Source organism: Heliangelus exortis, chromosome 1, assembly GCF_036169615.1.
Source record: "Heliangelus exortis chromosome 1, bHelExo1.hap1, whole genome shotgun sequence".
NCBI lineage: Eukaryota > Metazoa > Chordata > Aves > Apodiformes > Trochilidae > Heliangelus > Heliangelus exortis.
In genome coordinates, this window is record NC_092422.1 from 161,972,931 (window position 1) to 161,994,561 (window position 21,631).

Genomic DNA, 21,631 nt, shown 5'->3' on the forward strand with positions numbered 1-21,631 from the left:
TTGAGGAGCAAAATTTTGCAAATTGAACTGCTTAGAAGTCGAGACCTCCATGGCTTTCCTCTGTCATTCCACAGATTTTGGATACCTGGTCAAGTTATACATTGCAGATTGGAGGGGAATTCCAATTTGGTTTGTGAGCAGTGTTATGTTGGAATTTTCTTGGCTGGTATCCACTTTTCAAATTTGGAAATTGCATCAACATTTGCACTTTTATTTTTGTTTTAAGCCATTCTGCTTTTAAACCCAGGTCCACCCTCAAAACCAGGGCTCGAGATCCCTAATCCTATGTGGTTTTCAAGTTATTTGTTTTGTTTTCATTCTAATGGAATGGATTTCACTTTTTATTTTCTCTGATTATAAGACGACAAAAGGAATATAGTCATTTTGACACATTCTTCCTAAATAGTCATACCTAGGCAGAGAAGGGCCCAGAAAAGACCATGTGGGCCTAGCTCCATCAGGATTAAAGACACAAAGAGTGCACACACAGGAAATAACCTGCCAAGCATGTTTCATGCTCTGTCTTACTTTTAGTAGGTATGTGTCAGTTCCTTTGTTAACATCTGTCTCTATGATGAGATCTAGGACTCTATCAACTGAACAAACAAATAGAGCCAACCACATCCCCCTACAGAGATCAACATGAATCCCACCTCTTCACCTGCCATGGTATTGTCAGTGCAAGGGGGATGCTAACTCAGTCAGGGTACTGCTGCTCCCTCTTCTTCTGTAGCCCATGCTCCAAAGCTCTTCAGACTTACCCTGTTGAAGCTCCTCATGCCTTCCCAGCAGCTTGTAAGGGGATGGATGCATGGGACAGTGCCATTCCTGTTAGGGAAGGAAACAGAACTAATATCTTTCCCTCTGGCTGTGATGTCTACCCCCAGTCCTAGAGAAAATATACTGTGTATGTGCTAAGAAGCTGCACTGAAGCTGAACCAGCTCTGCAAATGATGGACTGCAGTGGCTTAACCTCTGAAAGGCAGCCTCTTAGGGTGACCTGGTATTGTCAGAGGGAAATGCAATAGGGTATTAGTCAAATCCTTCTACATCTGCATCCTCAGATGGACAGAGCTCACAGACAGAGCTTGTCACCTCTTGTGTACATTGCAACAGAAGTGTTTACATTTGCTGCCCTCATTCTGGGGACACAAGAGCTCCCCAGGTTCTTAAGCAGTGCAGATTTTAATGCCCATGTCTGCTGTCAAACCATGCTCCTGCACACCACCAGAGTTGCCCTTCAGGGAACTACTGGCTACAGTGAAGATCCGCCTCATCAACATGGGCTGCTCCTCTGCTTTTCCTGACTGAGCTGTGCAGAACATCTCCTGCAGTGTGGGTTGGTCATTTGGCTGGAATGCCACTTATTTACGGTTTTAGATCACTAGATGGCACTCAGATCAGTTTCTACAGATGACCTCACCAGGACAATGTCTTTGTAATATTACCACAAACTCTGCAGGCTTCATACTAATGTGAAGGATACAGGATGTTTCTGCTCTGGACCTCATCTGGACATTCACAAGCTTCAGATTGTTCTTGCTGTTCTTCCTATCTTGTTTTGTATAAAAACACTGTCGGGCTGTATGAGTGGAAGCTGTGAATATTACCTGGGTCCACTCACCTTCTGCTTTTAATTTGAACATAAATTCATCTTGGGTCTTCCCCCCAAGCCAGTCTGCCTTTCCTTGAACTGTGGGAATGGCTCCTGTGAGCTACAGGCACAATGTGTGCACCTCCCCAGAGCAGAACAGCTCTCTGAAAGGTGGCTTTATGATTCCTATGTCACGCTTTACCCAGATCTCAGTGAAGGGGATATCACAGCCTGCAGTTTTGGGGCAGGTCCTGCCCTGCCCTCTGCCCAGCCAAACACCAGCACTCGGGTCCATGCTCTGTGCCTGGGGTGTCCAAGCCTGTTCTCCATGTTCTCCATGCCTGCCACCCCGATTCTGTGCACACAGGACCAAGATGGTTCCCCAGTGCCAGACCTGAGCACTGTTTGAAGGATACTGACTGCAGTATTTGAGGCCTTTGGCTGCTGGAAATAGCAGATAAATGAGCATTCTGGGCAAAGCATACGACCTAAGAGGGACCTGTATTTTAGTTTCCATCATCTATGAGGACAGCAGCAGTCCTCTGGAAAGTAGTCTGCAAAGACAGTGTCCTGCAGAATGGAGCCCCTCCACTGAGTCCACCCAACCTCAGCCAGCCACTCAATCCTCAGATAGCATCCCTTTGCCATGCAGCCTGAGAGTCCTGGTACCCCAGGGGCCTTTCTCCCATGCTGATAAAACCAGGCTTGGCGGCTGCAATTCATGCAGTGCTGCTCCAGTTTCTTTCTCCAATTCATATTTTCTCTAGGAGATGGTCCCTTTATATAGGTTTGCTTTTGCACAAATAGGATGAAGTGTAAATATCCCACCACCTGTCAGAGCCATTCTTGCCTTTCCATACTTTTTCATGTTTCTCGGGCCTTTCTCTACTTACCTTGCTACTATTTTGGCAGAACCCATCCCCCTTCAACTCTAACTTGTTTCCCCTTTTCCTTTTTCTTATCCCTCCCTTTCTGTCTCTCTCTCTTTCCTTGTTAAAGTAAATTTAGGAGACATTAGGTGGAACAGGCTTGCTCTGTATACAAACCTTGACTCAGCACATGTGCAAACAGGATCCAAAAATAGATTGCACTTTCCCAATTCACATGTGATGCATGTGCTGTATTTCTGTGCTGTGCTGACCAAAAATAGCATTCACACAGGATTGGTTGCTCTAAATCTGTAAGCATTCAGCTGCACGGTTTTCCAACACAGGCATCAAAGCACGGGGCTCCACAGCCTTTTCATAGAAGGATTTTTCTCATGGGCACCTCCCCTTCTATTCACAAAAATAAGGGTTATGTCCCCTCCCCCGTGCGTTTGCTTAACATCCCTGTGGCAAGTGCACAAGCCCCTCACGTGGAGAAGTGACTTTAGGCATGGGCTGAAATGTATTTTTAGCTTCTCTCTGGGCTCTCTAAGCAGCTGGAAGCAAAGAGGTAACCCATTAGCTAGAAGCTAACCAATTCCCCTGAAACACCAGCAAGGGCTCTGCAGAGCAGTAACCCAGAAACTGCAGTCTGACAAGCAGAGGTTGTTTGCATCATGCAGAAAGAGCTCTGTTAGAAACTGCATGAAAGGCTTCCCTCCTGTACTTCAGGGGAGAAAGTGAATTTATGTGCAGATGTGGAGAAAGTGAGACTGAACAGGCAGAGAGCTGGTCTGGTCACAAAGATCATTTCTTTGTGGAATAAAGCAGCCAGAGAGCTGGGCAGCAATAGCTATGATTGTGTCATCTCTTAAGGACAGACCCAAATTCACCCCCCCACACACACTGCTAATTTATTTGTATGGTCCAGAGAGACTCTGAAAAAGTCCAGGGCATTACAGATCAAGGAATGTCTTACAGGTTTCCACCCACACTCCAAATGTATCTCTGATACACACCAGCTATACTACAGGCACAAGGTACATAGGAAGAGGCTGTACCCTGTGTAGTGACACTGCAAATTCACTTTTAAGACCCCTGCTGTTAAAGCAAAAATGACAAAGCCACACAAAGCGCATATAAAGTTACTATGCCCATTTAAATGTACCCCAAAGTTCATGTGAACAACACAATTCCAAGAAGCATCATGTCAGGGAAGGTCCTATCCTTTCTCCCACAATTACTGTAAGCAATTACTATGTGTGCTAGAGATAGTTCAGCAGAAACAAGGCCCATATCTTGCTTCAGACCCACAGAGTCCTCATAGATGATCCAACAATACACCCCATATTTGCAGTCATTAATTGTACAACCACAGCCTGAGGTGAGAAGGAAAATCAGAGGTGATATATGAGCCATAGCACTTTTGCAGCAAAGTGGACTTCATTATCTAAGTGTTTCCTGCCTCCCATCAGGTAGATCAGGCTGATATGTCCTCCCAGCCTTAAGAAAGGATTTGAACTTGCAGGAAATGCAGTAGCTTAAAAGCAGCTTGGGCCAACCTCACTTTGAGCCAACACTGCAAGGTGCCAAGTACTTGCTGAAAGCACCTCCTTGCCCTTATCTAAACAGCCTACTACTACCACTACTTCACTTACCAAGTGCTGCTTTACACTTATTGAACTCTAACAGCTTTACTCCTCAACAGACCAGCATACAAACATGACTCAGAGCTGGTACCATCCATGTTTGGTTTGGTTTTGTGGGGTTTTTTTCATATAGCAGGAATGTTTAAAGATAAAAATGAATGCAGTTACTCTAGAAGCAAATAAAGAAGTCAAGGAGCTGGCAGCTCCAGTTCCATCACCTCCTGGTAACTTTGCTGAGTCTTCACAGGCTCTGACAAAGGGTCTGCTTCAACATATGGTGGAGATATTTAGCTTTTACAAACAGACACTTTAGAGGAAACTTCTGGAGGGTTTATAGCTTGCTCTCTGTTGAGCCATCTTCACTCCAACACCATTTAACATAGCATTTTTTGTCAGGAAAATAAAAAGTGAATTATTCCCATCCCTCCTGTCCCAACCCTTTGACTCCCTTCAGATTTCAAGCCTCCTACAAACCACTACTTCAGAAAAGCAGAGCTGCAAACTGCTGATGCCCAGACTGCAGCAGAGGTGCAGCAGTGACCTAAAACTGCTGACTGGGGGTGGGTCACACAGGGTCCCTAAAAGATGGGTACCCAAGAGGGAGGCTCCGCACCATCTCAGCCACATCTCCCTAGGAACAGAGCAGGTTTGACTGTTCATGCTACACCTCCACTTGTTCAGCAGTGCAGAGGAAGCCAAGAGCCCTGCTGAGCTGGCAGAGACTGTGGGGTACAGCAGCACAGAAGAGCTGGTGTGTGACAGACAAGCTGTCTCCTCGGTCACCACCAAGTGCTGGGCTGTCAGTGTGCAGATGTGGGTGTCTATGTGAGCGTCTTCTTGGTTGCCATTCCCAGCGAGGAAAGACAGCCTGGTTTATGCAGAGCTCTGAATAAATTCCCTGCTAACCTCACAGCCATCTGCTATGTCAGTTGTACCTTCAAACCCAGCCAGCCAGCCCTGCTGCCAAGTGCAGGGATCAGAAGTGGGGGTTTCTCTGAGGGTCTGGAGGATGGTGCAAAAGGCTGGTCACAAAATTGCTTGAGGTCAGACCAGACTGGGGGTGTACATATCATGCAGTTTTCTTGAGGGCTTGCAAATAAACATCCTTTGCCCATCTGAATTATAAGAAGAGCATAAAAGCATCTGTAATGAAATGCAAACCTAACCAAACTCCTCTGGTATGGTTACAAACAAGAGTCTCAGGTTAGGTTCACAGAAGTGGTTCTCCTGGTACATCTCAAATGGGTTTTTCATGAACAAAGATTGAATAATAAGCATTTTAGGGTCTTCAAGCAATTCGGGGAAGTCTGATGATGAATGAGGAGGAAGCAAATAAAGGGGCAGGTTCAGACAAGAGGAGTTGAATCTCTGTGTGGGAGAGCTGAGTTGTGGGACTCCTTGCTTCAGGATATTGTGGGTAGTAATTGTTTGTAAGTATTCAGCAGGGAGCTGGACAAATTCAGTGAGCAGACATCCCTTGGAGGTCTACAAATGAAATGAATACCACCAGCTCGTGAGGTTCCTGGATGCTTGTGGTTCAGGGAAAGGACTCAGAGCAATGACTGTGCAAATAGCAGAGCCATTCTTGTGTACTGTTTTATTTCCTTGCCCAGCACCCATAGTACACACCATCATTCAAATTTGCAAAAGTATTTATGATCTCAAATGTTACTGAACCAAGCAATTTCAGGCTTTTAAATGCCTTTGTGATTCTGGAGAAAGGTGTCTCATCAGCTTCCATGGAGACATTCCCTCAGCCCTGCCTTGGTATTCACACAAGAAAATGATGGGGGAGGTGTTTTGCAGATGTCTGTGGCCTGTAAACTCAGCAGCCAAAGGCAGAGCTGAGCTATTACAACTCTAGGAAAACACAGGTTGAAGAGCAGTGTTAGTCTGCAGCAGGCTGTACAGAACAGACATTGGCTTAATCGTCCATTAAAGAGATTTAATACAGACGTGGTCCCTCACATTTGTGAGCATTACATGGGCAGAAGCTGTGTTAAGCTGATGTGTGGTAGCTTATGAAGGCATTGTGGCTCACTGGCAAATCTGAGACCAGCTTCCCTTGCAGATAAATATTCCCCCACATCAAGCAGTTTGACTGACATCAGTGGAACTGTGCCAGCTTACACCAGCAGTACATCTGCTCCCACATCTTTACATAACTGTTCCTGACTTTTTCCTTCTTCTTTTTTTTTTTTTTTTTTTTTTTTTTTCTCCCGAAGGTAAAAAGAAGCTGTGGTTATCCTGGAATCTTCTGAGAAATGCCACTGAAACCGATGATATCATATTTATATTTGCTGCTGGTCATATTTTAAGCCCTTCAAATCCTTCCTTCAATTGCTGTCAGAGACAGGCTGTTTAACCCATTCCCAATAAAAAAAGGCTAGAAAGAAAAGCTTTGTGAAAACATTAAACACAGTGTGAGACTTGGGCCACCAAACCTGATTTACAGTCACTCTGGATGATCTAATAATATACAGATCAGGTTCATGCAGCAGTGAGCAATTTGATGGTCAGACCAACAGTGTTTCAGAATAGGGGAAGGTCATGAGGCAAGCAAAAGGATGCTCTGTGGAAATAAAGCACTCCACAGTGAGGCTGTATTTTCAAAAGCATTTTTCACATTAAGTAATGTTTTTCTGCTTTAAAACAATACCTCCTGCAAATGCTGGACACATTTACTGTAGGCACTGTGTTAACACCACCCCAGTGAAAATAACAATGGTTTGGCAGCCTGTGAAGTCTTTTTAAAATAGACTGTGAAGCCCCTGAGAAAACGGCAAGCTCTAAAAATAGGACTAGAGCTGAGGGAGGGAAAAAAAAGGAAAGGAAAAAAAAAAAAAAAGCTTTCCTAATGCTAAAGCTCAGGGTCAGCTGCAAAACATGGGGTTCCTTCAAGGACACACAATGAATTTGTTGCAGTGCTTGCAAAAAACCAAAACTGTCCTGTCCGAATGTCTCCTGTGCTGTACTGGTCCCTCAGTGAGGGGAGAAGAGAGAATAAGGCAGAATTTCAACAAATTCAAATAGATACAATCTGGGGATTCCCTCCCTTTCTACCCCTGCCCAACCCTTAATAAAATCTCACAAAAGAGGTGCAGATCTATCTTTGTTTCTTCCCCAGTTCTCCGCACCCCCCCTGCCTCTGTTCTCCAGTGCCAATGCTCCTGCCCACTAAAAGAGATTTTACAAGCACATCATTGCTGCACTGGCACAGAGACAGACCTTGGGAGGCTAAGAAAAAACAGTGTAATAACCCAAATAATTTTAAGCCAGTGTCCCAGATTCTGGATTGTTCATGATGCAGGAAACCGGACTTCCCAATTTTTTTGCAATTAGCATGCCCAAGTAGGATAAGGCATGAGGCTACTGCAGGATTTTAAACCCCCCTTTTGGCCCACTGCAATGGTTATTTTTAGTATCACTCAGGCATATTTGTAAAATAAAACTGGAGCCTTCTGGTGGCCAAAACAGCACTGGTAACCTTGCTGGAGGCTAAGCAGAGATGGTCTTTGAGTTAGCTGACCTACTTTACCTTGGCATCTGCCAACCAACAGTATGGAAAGGACTCGACAGCTGAAATTGATGGGATATACCAGGGCAGGGAGCAGCCAGACGTGGACTGTGGACTCTCAGGTTAAAATCCCAGCACATCTGTCAAATCCTTGATTTGCCCACAGGTTACTCCTGGCCAGATTTCATCTTTGTCACTAGTAGAGAAGGCACCAATGGAAAGGGAGAGACATTTGAAATGGCCATAGTCACTTGTTAGAAACAACCCAACCCATCCCTCATTTAGAGAGTTGCACAGAAGGAAAAACCTCACCTGACTTCTCTGCAGGAAGGCAAACCAGAGGTATGGGAGAGGTTGGACACCTCTAGAAAATCCACTCTGTCACCTCAGAAAATAGTCAGGAGCCTCCATGGAATTCTCTTCCTTTCATGTAGCCACAAATCTCAGTCAAATGAGGTGCCTGTGCTTTTGGTAGCTGCTTTACAAACAACTGCTCGGTGTAGATGTTTTGTTTACCTGAGCACTTACCTAAATGTACTTGTCCTTTCTCAAATACAGTGTGATATTTGACCAAGGAGTGGATTCAGCAGAAGCTGAGCCTCTTGTGTGTGCCACTCCAGGTTGTGGGATCTCCTAATGGTGGCTCCCAAAGGTGCGACAGCAGCTCCTTTAGGGGATTATCTTATTCCTGTGACCCTCCTTGTGAGATGCTGTCCCATGCAAAAGAAAGCAGGTTTGGTTTCCAGGTCTAGAATTTCCTCCCTCCAACTTTGATTTCCCTAGTTTTGAAATTTTTTTTGCCCAGAATCACAAGAAAATTGAGTGAACTCTGGAGCTGCAGAAGGGAAGTGCCATACAGTCTCATGATCTCCATGATCACCAGTGACCTCCTGGCAGGGTGGGCAGATGCTGACCAGCAGATCCAGGCTGCTCCTCTGCAGGGTCACAAAAACACTGCCCCAGGTCTCACTGCTTGTGGGAGAAACACCTAAAGGAACACAAGGCTCCACTCAACCCAGAGCAAATGCTTCCAGGGAAAAGAGAAGTTCCTTTCTTCATCTTTACTACCTAACCCCTGAAGTCTGTGGGCAAGGACAGGGTTACTTCACCTCCTGGGCACACTGTGCCTGACTCACCTCTTGAGTCTTATTGCCTCCAACATAACTTAAACAAAAATATCACAGACTTTTAAAGCTGAAAACCCACTCACTGGTCACTTGTTTCACTTTGCAACAGAGTGGTTCTTCTCCAGCAGGTGCTGATAGGGAAGAAGTGCTCCATTCTGCAGAGCTTCCAGCCATAAGGATGATATTTCCAGCAAAATCAGTGGACTGGCACTCTTGGATGCCAGCAAGAAGATGAACCTTTCAGCAAATGTTAGGCCTTCTCTCATGGATCTTCTAAATCAAGCTGAATGCCCAGATTCACAAAATGAACAAAAAAAAAAAAAAGATTTGAATTGTGTCCCAGAAATCTCTCTATGCATAAAAATGGTATTTAACCAAGGGCAAAACAATGGAAAATAATGGAAAGCCTATAGAAATTCCATTCTGCTGAGTTATGAAGCCTAGTATGGCTTTTTGTAGATGAAACCCCAAACTATAAGGAAGTTGTTAGGAAGAGTCACTTATCCATTCTTTGCTTCTCCCTCAGCACAGCTAATTCCATCTTCAGATAATTTCTTGATGCTACAAAAATTGAGTTTCCTGCAAAAGTCCACAGCCTGAAGGGCTCTAGAAACAGTGATCAGCTTTTTTTTCCACCCCAACAGCCATGGTCATCAGTAGCACTACAGTAATCCCCTCAGTTCTGGGAGGGCTAGCTTACCACAAAGGCCCTTTGACAGGGCAAAAAAATATCTTTATATCTGCCACAAGTAGTCAGCAGAATGAAGGGGGGAGCCTGCATTTATTTGGAAGAACTCAAGGAATCATATTTTGTAATGCAAAAGGTGAGCATCAAACAAGCAGGGAAGAAGAGGAAAAGAGGGAAGAAATTTTGAAGTTTACAAAGGCACAGCTGGAGAAACTGCCCGTGGGTGGAAAAACACCACAATTGGCTAGAAAAATGATGTTCAGATGAGTTACATCCTGCTCTGAGATCAAGAAGGCAGCGAGGAGGAAAGAACATAATTTAACTGAGAGCAATTAAAATGTCTTCAAATACCTTAAAGCAAACTGTCTTGTTGCAAAATGGAGTTACTCCTGTTCCATAGGGCAGTATTTACTACCACCTAGGACACTAAATTACTGTTTTAAAAAGAACAGCTTGTTCATTGTGCATGGAGCCAAAGTCAGTCCAGTTCAATGCACTACATGAGCTCTAAAGACTTCTGGGTGCATTATTGAACACTGATATACAGCCCTTGGAAGAGTAGAAAGAAGTCCTCATGCCAGAAGCATACAGATGATGTTCAGGTGGGTAGGTACTAGGATGATGAGAAACAGATAAGCTGGAAATCCATGTCAGCAGGACCAAGGGAAAAGGAGCATCAGCCTGACATTGATTAGGAAGCAAGGTCACATTAACAAATTATCCATCCCAGTACACAGCCTTTCAGCATGGAATGCTTCATCTACAACCCTGATCAGTCCCTATGAAAGAAGTTCATGGAGCTCTCATAGAAAGAAATTGTTTTTTTCTTGACTTTTTTTCTGGCACACAGCCCATTCACACCACTGCTGTCTTTAAAGAAAAGGCATGAATTGGAAAGACGGAATCCCAGACTGAATCCTGGCCATAAATCCTGCATGTGTTGAATGAGACCACTGGAAAGTGACTTTACCAAGACAAATAGTCTTAGGAGGAGGTGTTTCATGTGCCTTTAAAAAACTTCTTGATTCGTAGAAAATAACTTCATATTGCAAAAGTGCCAGATAAACCTCCACCACCCCAAAAGGATTCATTTCATCAAGAAGAGGATAGCCAGCCTCATCACAGCCCTCCTGAGGCACTACCCAGCAAGGAATGTTACTGGAAGACAGAGAGGAATTTGCCTCCTGCATCCACTCCAATACAAGAATTTGTGGTGAGACTGTCAGATTCATCAGGATAAATGTTGGTGTAGCCTGGTTTGACCAAGGTAAGGAAACACTTTGGTGCCTCTATGTCATGACTATTGGAGACTGTTGGCAGTGATTTCTTGATAGCTGCCTGAGAATTTCAACACCTCATTAGTCTCTTCCCTGTTTGAAATGCCAGAGGAGTAAAACCATTCCTGGATTACAGCATGAGGCCACTCTTAGACATCCCCAGCACAACACATCTGGTCTGGGTTAGGGAAGAAATGAGATCCTGAGTGAGCTTTGTGGGTTTCTTCTGCTCCCTATGACTCTACAAGCTAAATTAATGCTAATGAAGCCCACTTATCTGGCTTGCACTCGATCCCAGCTCTCCAGCCAGCAGAAAATCTACAAGTAACACACCAGCCCTTCTCTAAGCCTCTAGACAAGTCCTTCTCTCTCCCATACCACCCTAGTTTTCTCCAGCCTCTCACAACAAGATGTGCCTGCTCCACCAGCAAGAAGGGCTCAGCTCGCAGGAATCAGTCACCTTCTGGCACTGTGGGAAAGCTTTTGGATACAGGGAGCTCATCTGTGCAGTCTGCTGTCACTCACTGCTTCAGTTTCTATGCCCATGGCTCTATTGACTGAACTGTAACCTGAACGAAACGTTTTAGATGCATCTAAATATCTATTCTTTCTATTCCCTCCAAATACACTTCCTTCTCTTAACAACTGATTTCCAAGGAAGCTGAGCTGATGGAGATTATTCTTAGAGACCAGGAATAGCTTGGGTAGCCCCTGGTGGCACTAAGTAGAACTCCAGTCACTAAAACCTGGATCTCTGAGCTCACCCCATCCCGTGTTAGTCAGGGCTAATCATTCATTCCTTGCTTTGCTGCGATCCTTAGCAATCCCTGCCATGGGCCACAGTACCAGATTCTGCCTAACTTGATTTGTGGCAGCCACAGGAAAAGAAAAGCAATTTCTCTTGACACCAGATACATTAAGACATGAGGGGTCTGCCTATTCTGGGTTCTCCTGCTGCATCTTGCCTGGGTCACATGTGTGTTTGTGCCTTCTTCCACAGCTAAGAGGAGTAAAAACTTCAGTGTCAAAGAAGCAAGAGAGCACCTGTTGCAAAATCCCCAGGCTACAGATCTGCCTGCAAGAGATGATCATATTTAATAATGATAAAAGGTTGACAATATTACACTACTGTAGCTATTGCATGTTAATACTTCCACTGTGATTAATAGGAATAGCAATGTAAATATTATGGAGTGCAACATGAATTAATAGTTCTGGTTTGAAAAACAAAAACATGATTTTTTAATTATTTTTTTCAGAGGAACTTTTAATGCCATCACTCTGCCATAAGAAGGAGGCTGATGACAAATCTTGGTTGCACTGTTCTCAGCCCTCTGCAACACAGCCCCAGACCTGTCCACTTCACACGTGGGGAACATTCCTGCATTTCCTTGTCCATGGAGAACTTCCTTTCAGCTATCCATATGTATATGCTTCAACATTGGTGAGGTCAGCTCTATAACCACCCCAGTGCCAGAGACTGAGTAGAAAGGGACAACATTCTTTAGCCTTTTGCATCATCTTATAACCTTTAAGTTGGAACAGTATCCCTGCTAACAAGTTCAACAGATTGCATTTAATTTTATACAAGACTCATCCTCTGTGGATTACATCCACCATCAATTTTGGAACCAGAAAGGATTGCTACGATCATGTAATGTAAGGTAATCAGAAAAGGAAAGAGAACAATGGAAGCTCAACCAACTGGCAAAACAGCTCTGTAATGCAGCTCACACTTCTCCCACTGTCACAGAAAAAATAGAACAGTTTGTGTTGGGAAGGGACCTTAAAGACCATCCAGTTCCAACCCCCCTGTCATGGGCAGGGACACCTCCCACCAGACCAGGTTGCCCAAAGCCCTCAATCTGGCTTCAAACATTTTCAGGGAAGGGAACCCACAACTTCCCTTGGCAACCTGTGCCAGTGTATTACCACCCTCACTGTAAAGAATTTTTTCCTAAGATCCAATTTAAATCTAACTTCTTTCTGCTTAAAACTGTTCCCCCTCATCTTATCACTGCATACCCCTTGTAAAAAGTTCCACCCCAGCTTTCCTTTAGGTCCCTTCAGGTAATGGAAAGCCTCTATAAGGTCTCCTTGGAGCCTTCTCTACTCCACTCTGAACAACCCCAACTCTCATCTTGTCTACATAGGAGAGATGCTCCAGCCCTCTGATCATCTTCATGGCCCTGCACTGGACTTGTTCTCTATGTCCTTCTTGTGAGGGCTCCAGAACTGGACATGATACTCTAGGTGGGATCTCAAGAGAGCAGAAGGCCAAGAATCACCTCCCTTGACCTGCTGGCCATGCTTCTTTTGATGCAGCCCAGGATATGGTCATTTTTACAGCTTTCTTGTCCTCCAAATCCACAAATTACCCTGAAAGGGTAACATCAGCAGGCAGACACCACACACTTTGCTCATCAATGGCTTGACATCCCACACTAGATGCAAAAGATCTACTTTTTATCTCTGAAATGTGGTTAGTAAAGGAGAAGGGTATGCAGCTCAAGCCTAAAGTCATGAACATCATCACATCACCTTATTTGTCCAGCTTGGGGAGTTTTAAAACAGCTGTGGCATGTAAACACAGATGCATGGGTAGCTCGACTGACACTGCCTAATTCATAAAAAGTAAGGGGAAAAACAACACCAACCCAAAACCAAACTAAACCAACCAAACAAAAAAACAGACCCTCTCTCCTTAGGCTGTGCTGATAAAGGGAGAGAAAAAATCTAGAGAGTGTTCCATAGATAGAGTCCATGAGGATAGGTATTTACACACCTGAAATAGCAGTGCAGAGGAAGAGAAGAAAAGGAAAAAGAAAGAAGAAAAAAAAAATAATAATCAGGCATTCGGTTTTCCAGCTCATCTCTGAAAGACTCCTGCGCCATCTCCTGGAGTGCTGTGCTCATGGCAAGGAAGGCAGGGAAGAGGGAAAGGGAAATAAAGGTGTGCAGTGGAAAGGGTCAGAACTAGGAAAAGGCAGGCACCACTTGGAAGTGAGAAAGCTGAGGGGAAATAAAAACAACATGAAAGAAAAATGAAACATTGTGCAACAGCTGATGTGAGTGAGTTTGCTCCGTACAGGTGTCCAGAGGGAAAGGGATGGACAGAGGGGCTTGGGGCTATCTTAACTCACTCCACAGCAGAGTTACAAGAGTTGGCTCCAAAATTTGGGTACTACAGTGGAGCAGGCAAGCAGGAGGGAGGTGTCAGACTGCTTCAGAGCAGAAGTCTCTGGTGTCAATCAGAATTATGCCATCTATTTTGCAACCAGAAGTCAAATCAGTGCCACAGGCTGCTTTTGGGGAAGCTGCCTTTGGGGAAGTTCCTCAATGTCAGGAATGCATCTGTGCTGTTCACCTGACTGCAGCTGCTTTTGACAAGAAGTTTAATGGGTTCTTCTGATGTCCCCACAGGAGCATGGTACAGCAGATGTTAGGCAAGCTATCCACTCCCTTGCCAGCTTCTGACTTCATGGAGACCCAGAGGAAGAACAGATAAACAACTGAAAATAGCAACCAGAGAAGAGATCCTTCCTGCAGCTCACTCAGAAGTATGAGGGGCACCCTCAGAAGCTGGGACCTGCCTGGGAAATATCTAATGCTCCAGGTATCACACCAGCCATTTCCCTCAAAGGTTTCTTGTACACCTCTAGAGAACCCAGGGAAGAACAGCTGATAGAGCTTCAGCCTTTCATTCAAAGGTGGAATTTCCTTGGAAATTGTGTTTTTCTAGAGATTTCTACTAAGTAAAATTCAAGCCAGTAAGCCCAAAAGATCTGAATTCACTGCAAGAAGTTTTCCCTGAGTCTTATGAAAGTGGAAGATCCATTATATTTCAGCTGGTTGGCATACGTTTCAATCTGGAGTATCACAATCAATAAATTGGTTTATGCTGGGAAGGTATGAGGCCTAAAGCCTGCCAAAACCCAATGGCCTCATGCCAGCTTTTCATCTGGGTATGATCTAACTCCCAAATTCCCAGAACAGTTCCTCAAATTATTTGGGAAGTACTAGTTGTCATAGACAAAATGCACATCAAGAGCTGCTGCATTCATTCCAGTATCCAGGAGCAGGCAATTTAATTTAATAGCACAGGTGTTATCTAACAACCTTGTGGAAATAAGTCTCAGAATCCACCTTTAAAGTCACTACAAGTGCTGTGCATAAAACCACTAAAGGGTGTCCCCTTTTCTCTCCCATTCTTCCCCACCCAGCCCTGAAGAAGAATCTGTGCCATGTTGTGCCATGAACAGGCATTGATCATGATGCAGACAAGTGAAAGGTTCTTCTTGATGCAGTCACATTTTCCAGGGAAAAGGAAGTAAGCAGGAATTTTTTTAAAAATATCAAAAATAAATCAATACAGACCACAGAAGGTGCAGCCAAGGAAAGGTAAGAAGACTTTCAAAAGACAAGAGGGCATGGTCTTAAGTTGTGCCAGGGGAAGTTTAGGTTAGATATTAGAAATAATTTCTTTACAGAGAGGGTGATCAGACATTGGAATGGGCTGCCCAGTGAAGTGGTGGACTCTCCATCCCTGGAGATATTTAAAAAGAGTCTGGATGTGGCACTCAGTGCCATGGGCTGGTAACTGCAGCGGTGGGTCAAGGGTTGGACTTGATGATCTCTGAGATCCCTTCCAACCCAGCCAATTCTATGATTCTATGTCAGCTTCCTCCTTTCCCTTTCAAATACAGTTATGCTGCTCTTGTCAGCATTACTGCAGTGCTCTTTCCAGCCACACACACCAGTGGAAGTACAAGCACAATCAGCACATGTATATTATCTTTTTCCTTCTCATGCCTGTATTTCTTCCTGCTGCAGCATCCCTTCTTTATCTCATCAGAGTTTCAAGCAGACCAGACTGAGTAGTTTAGTATGACTGGAATCTCATATCACTGTATACTCTAAGACAGGATCTCTGAAACATCTGACTCCACATGTAAGGGCCATAGTGCATCTCCTTCTCACCTGTATGAGCTATCCTTGTGGATCATACACTCTGGATCTTTCACAACACTGGTATCAAACAGCATCATGGCACCACCAAGTGTCACCAGCAGTGTAACTCCCTCTGCCTCTCCCCATCTCCAGTCCCCAGATCCTTGCTAGCCTCACCTCATGAGTGGAGCAGTCCCTCAAAGCCAGAGGAAAGTCATCCTGACTTTTGGAGACTCCACCCTTATCACAGGGTGTCACTGAGACTCAGCCCTGGCAACCCCTTCTTCACCCCATCATCACAGTGAGGAGACCAAGCACCTACAGCAGGAGCAGCCACAGAGGGAGGTACAGAGGGTGGATCCCAGTAGGACTGCAGGGTACCAAGCAGGTCCTCACAGGGCAGCAGAGAGTTGGGCTCCACACTAAAGACCCAGCAGTTCTGGGTCTCAGTGCAGTTCTGGGTCTCAGTGCAGTTTGCAGTTTTGCCACTCAGTGGTGCCCCCAGTTTGGAAGTGCAGCCCTCTCAGCTTGCTCACAATCTGGAGTGCGTCCTATGGACAAAAGTCCTTGGATGCTTTCCTCCCTACTTATGTGATGCCCACGTTTCATTACTGTGTGGACATACACAGCAGTAAAAGGACTATATTGAGTGCACAGCATAACCAAAAGACAGAAAATAATCAGCTTCCTGAGGTAGCCAGTAACCAGTTGGTCTTAAAGAAGCTCTATCTACCCACCTAGATAGAGTGAAGCAATTTAGGAAGGGAGATTACTTCTTTAATTACAGTGTCTCCTTAACACCTCTCTAAGATCACCACTAAACCCCTCTCAAGCCATCACAACCCAGGGATGTCCCTGTACTTCCCTCAGCCCCTGCTTCACTAAGAGGCACACACACTGAGCCTCCACAGGTTCCTCCAGCTCCCAAATAAAATTCAGGTGCAAATATAAAGGCATATTTTGCTCTGCTCTGAGAACAGGCTTGGATTCTTATTATCTCCAAACTGCTGCCTAAAAGCCACTGGGGAAAGGCTTCTGCTGTTGTTCACCCTCACAACTGAGTGCCAAGAAAGATCAAGTGATCACAGCAAAACAAGTCTTACATGAACATTTGCTTGTCCCACAGGGCTGGCTGAACTTGTAGAACCTAAGGACACCAGGCTGGGCTCACAGTTCACTCCAGGCTTGTTGATATTGTGGTTACATGGTGTACCTTTAATTATTACAAAGTGGCTTGAAATGGTAATTTTCTGGTCAGCATCAACACATGCTATAAAGGGTGAATTTTTCTGTTAATAGCAAGGAAATTATTACCCTATGAGTATGCAAATTGCTATCCAGGAAATGGGCTGGGCTATTAGGACCTATTAATGTGCACAAAATCAATACACCAGCAGATTGTCTGCCTCCATTCGGAGGCAAACACACCAGTCACTCTGGCTCAGCTTGGTCTGGGGAATTAATATGATTTTTTTCCCCTTTAAAAGAGAAAGAGTGTGCTGTACAGACCTTCTGTTATCTGATGGTGTCACCCAGAATATCATCAGTTCAGTTCTTTGGACATGGTAATTAAGGAAGACAAATTTGGCCAAGTCACAAACAAATATAGGGCTCCCATCTTCCTCTGAGCTCTCATCATCTCCCTTCCTGATGAACTTAAAACTCTCAGTGTAGTGCAAGTTTCCCGGGAATGGATGTCTGCTGCCCACAATAAATCTGAAAAGTAAGGAGGAGCTTTATACCATATAGCTAGTGTTCTAGTTAGTGTTCATCAAACTATTGTTCAAGACTGTTTAGGGGTCTATGGACAAGCCTTAAGGAGTCCATAAAGCTCACTAAGAAAAAATAGCAAGTATTTACGCTGGTATTTACTGTATTGATAGTCTGATCTCCACCAACAATATTAAGAAAATCTGCAAATCAAAAGAGATTGGGAAACAGTTACCTGATTACATTGGAGCTTGGGAAAGGTCAGATCTAAATCTCACAAACCTCATTTAGTATAATTTACTTTCATTACCATTTGAAGTTGATCAGATTTTAGTCTAGATCTAGGTTTTTTGTTTCTGTCCATCTTCTGCATGAATATTAAAAAGTCTGAAGCTTACATAGTAGCCTAACTACTAGATAGATGGGTATTACTGTTATTTTACCTCTTCTCAGGAATACTGCTTGTCAATGGAGTTAAATTTCACCAGCTGGAGGCCTGGCCTGTTCTCTGTGATCTTGGTGGTGTGATGTAGGTGAATGTTTTATTAATACAATGGCCAAAGGTAAAGAAGCTGTGATTTGTTTGTATTTTTTTTTCAGTTTATGACTGTTGATTTACTGCACCTAACTTTAATACCTGATGTGATACGTAATTGTGAGAGATACAGCTGAGGCCCAGACTTTTTGGAATTAACCATAAAATCTGGTTCAGATCAACGGGCCATCTACATCTGTCTCCAGCATTGACCACAAACTGACCCCCAATGCAAAAGAAGAACAGAACTGATATGATATTTTCTAGCCTCTTAATGGTTTCTAGCTTTCAGGGTCTACTAAGTCTGATGTGTTTTGTTTATTCAGTAATCTGCAACCAATCTCTTCCACTAGTGCTTAGCAGATCTCCCCTTATTTCCATGTAAATTTATTGCCTCCATGCCATCTTTTGTCAATGAGCTCTCCAGTTCTGCTTCTTTTTTCTTGAAGAACCACTTCCTTGTGTTTTGAACATGGATCCCAACATCTTTAATTGATTATCCCTGGTCCAGTTACCCAGAAGAAACAGGTAACTCTTAATCCCCAGTCGAGTTCTCCATATCATTCACTGTTAGACCTCTGTCTTATTCTCATCCCTTTTCCAGGTGGAAAAGTGCCACTCCACTCAGTTACTCCTCAAATAGAGCTTTTCTTTATGTTGATGATCCTCCTTGCCTTCTCCCAGCATTGTCCAGTCATAATCTGAAGGCACCAGGGCTGCAGATGGCACTCCAGATCCTACCAGAGCCTTTTATTTGATACGATAGTTAGACTGCTGCTGAACACTTGAGATTATTGTTGATGCAGATATCTATCATGACCATGTAATCTCATTCCTGACCAGCAAGGAACCACACAGTATTTATCACTGTGAACCTAGGACTGGTTTTACCCATAGCCATCATTTCACATTTACCTACACAGAATTTTATTTGCCTCTCTCACTCAGGCTTGTAAGGTCCTTTCACAACTCTTTACAGATCTTTTCCTTACTGAAGAGCTTTGTATCATCACCCCCTCTGTCAGATTATTTATAAAAGTGGGGAACAGCACAAGTCATAGGACATATCAGACCCAGCAGTGACTTCTTTCCATTCTATCAGTTGGCCAGAGACTCTGCCCACTATTTCCCATTTTTAACTATGCCAGGATTTTCCCTTTTACCCGACAGCATTCTCTCTATTACTTTCCGGAAATCTAACAAAACCAAATAGACTCTCCATTGTTCTTGTTTGCCCCTTCAAATAAATTAGTTTTCTAAGACAAAATCTTTCTTAGCAGAAACTGTGATGACTGTTCCCTAGGATTTTTTTTTTATTTATTTATCAGGCATTCATTGATTCAGTTCTTTGTTATTTAATCTATTAATTTGCCTAGTGCAAAGTGTCAAATTTAAGAGACCACAGTCCCTGAGACACCTTTGTGGAAATTGTTTTAAAGAATGGCACCATGCTTGCCAGCCAGACTTCAGGCACCAACGGAAGTCCAAGTGAATTATACAGTTCCATAAGTAATTCCACTATTTCTCTTGGAAGTCAGGAGTGAATACCACTCAGTTCTGGTGATTTTTCAGAACTCATTCTGTATTGCCTGCAGCACAATCTCTGCTAGAGTTTATTTAATAGGACACATGCTAGTCTGTCTTTGATTTAATTTCTTCTAATTCAATGATTCTTCAAATTGTATTCTCTACTGGGACTGTTAATTCATTTCTAGAAATATCATTAGAACAGGCCAATTACAATAGCAAATACAAATGTATTCAAAATTAATTAATATGCATTCCCTGATGCTGGTCCTTCTTCCCACTGTTTCTTCTATACCTATTTTACTCACAAATGCAGTTATGATCTTATACTCCACAGGCTCTATGGGACTTCATGGCCCGTGATGTTTGATTGATCAGTTCCTGGGTTAGCCTGGCACAACTTACAACTTCTTCAATCCTTCCTCCAAAAACAAACTCCCAAACTTACCCTAAATCTGATTGAATCAAAAAGTTCTTTGGTTCATCCATCATACAGCAGTCACACTGCATTAAGTCAGAATAAGAAGGTGTGACTGAGGAAATGTAGGAAGACAGAAGAGACCCTGTTCTAGAGTAGATGTATCTTTTGCCAGGAGCCTCCCAATCCCTTATTTTAGAGGGAAGTCGTGTAATAACTTCTTCCCACCTCAGCATCAGTAGAAATGAAAATGTGTTCTTGCCTTCCATTCTTTTTGAGCAGCAAGCCCATTAGTGTCTATTTCGGCCACTTCCTTCATCAGAGTAGCAAAGATCAGATTGTGTCCATGAGGCAGGCTGCTTGTCTCACTATTCTCTTAAAGGACAGCTTGCCCAAACAGATAAGGATGTAGAATTAGGGATGGTGCTACCATGCAGGGTCAGTATGGCCAAAGGTCTTGTAGGCATGAACGTGAAGCATGCAGCAAATTGCAGCAAATTGCAGTCAGTGGTGATACAGCATTGCCACACATCAGGGCAGCATGGGCCTGTGCAAAATTATGTGTTTCTACAGGGTATTATTTTTATGCTACAAGTACTTGGAAGAGTGGAGGTCACAGCTAAGCTTACAATCTGTCTAGAAGTTATTTTATCTTCACCACCCATTTATAGTTCAGATGAGCATCCATCTCTACACGCAGCCTGAGGCAGAAGAGATGACCACTCTTCCCTTGGCAGTATTCCAGATCATAATGGATCCACCTGGAAAATGCTCTGGCAGTTGTGAGGAATCTCATTTCTACATGTTGCTGCAAGTTTTGACCACTGCTGATGCAGGGCTTGCAGTCACAGCGTCCATAATAATGGGAAATAAGAGACATTTTTGTTCCTTAGAATTATTTGTGCCATTCCCTTTAATGAAGAGTTTTTTGGGGACAGCAACTTCCCTCATTCCTCCCAAAGAGAGGTCAAGAACCATCTGGACTGAAAGAAGGAGGGAAAGAGATGAAACAAGCAGGCAAGCAGGGTCAGGCTGAAACTGTAGTTTGAAATGAGGCGGCTCAGAGAGCAAAGGTTTTGTAAGACAAAAGAAAAAAAAAAAAAAAAGAAAAAAAAGAAAGAAAAAAGAAAAAGAAAAAAGAAGAAAAAAAAAGAAAAAAAAGAGAAAAAAAAAAGAAAAAAAGAAAAAGAAAGAAAAAAAGAGAAAAAGAAGAAAAAAAAGAGAGAAAAAAAAGAGAAAAAAAAAGAAAAAAAAGAGAGAAAAAAAAAAAAAAAAAAAAAAAAAAAGATGGGTGTGCAATCAAATTTGAAAGCGAGAGAGTCCAGGGCTCAAGGAACTAGAAAGAAAGCCAGAGATCTTATATGATGGTGTGTGTGAGGCTGTGATTAGAGACACTCAGGTCTCTGGATGAGTGATAGGGAGCAGATGAGCACACAAACTCACTGGTCACCTTGCTGTCAACAGTGTCACTGAGAAGAAAACAAATGCTGTATGGGAATCATTGCCTTTGCTTAATCCATCAAGACACAGACCACTGCATCTCATGAGGGGAAGAGAATCTGGTGTTCTCCTCAGCTGTTGTCTCATCACCTTCTTTCAGTGTGGCTCCAAAGCAGACAGAATGCCTCCCTGGTGGATAAATTTTGAGGCTGTCAAGTCAAGGAGCAAGCAAAAGATGTGAGGAGTAATTTGGAGCTTACCATTGAGCACTCCCAGATGCAGTGAGCCTGGCAGAGCATGCTGGCTCTCCAGGGAGGTGGCAATACAGAAAGT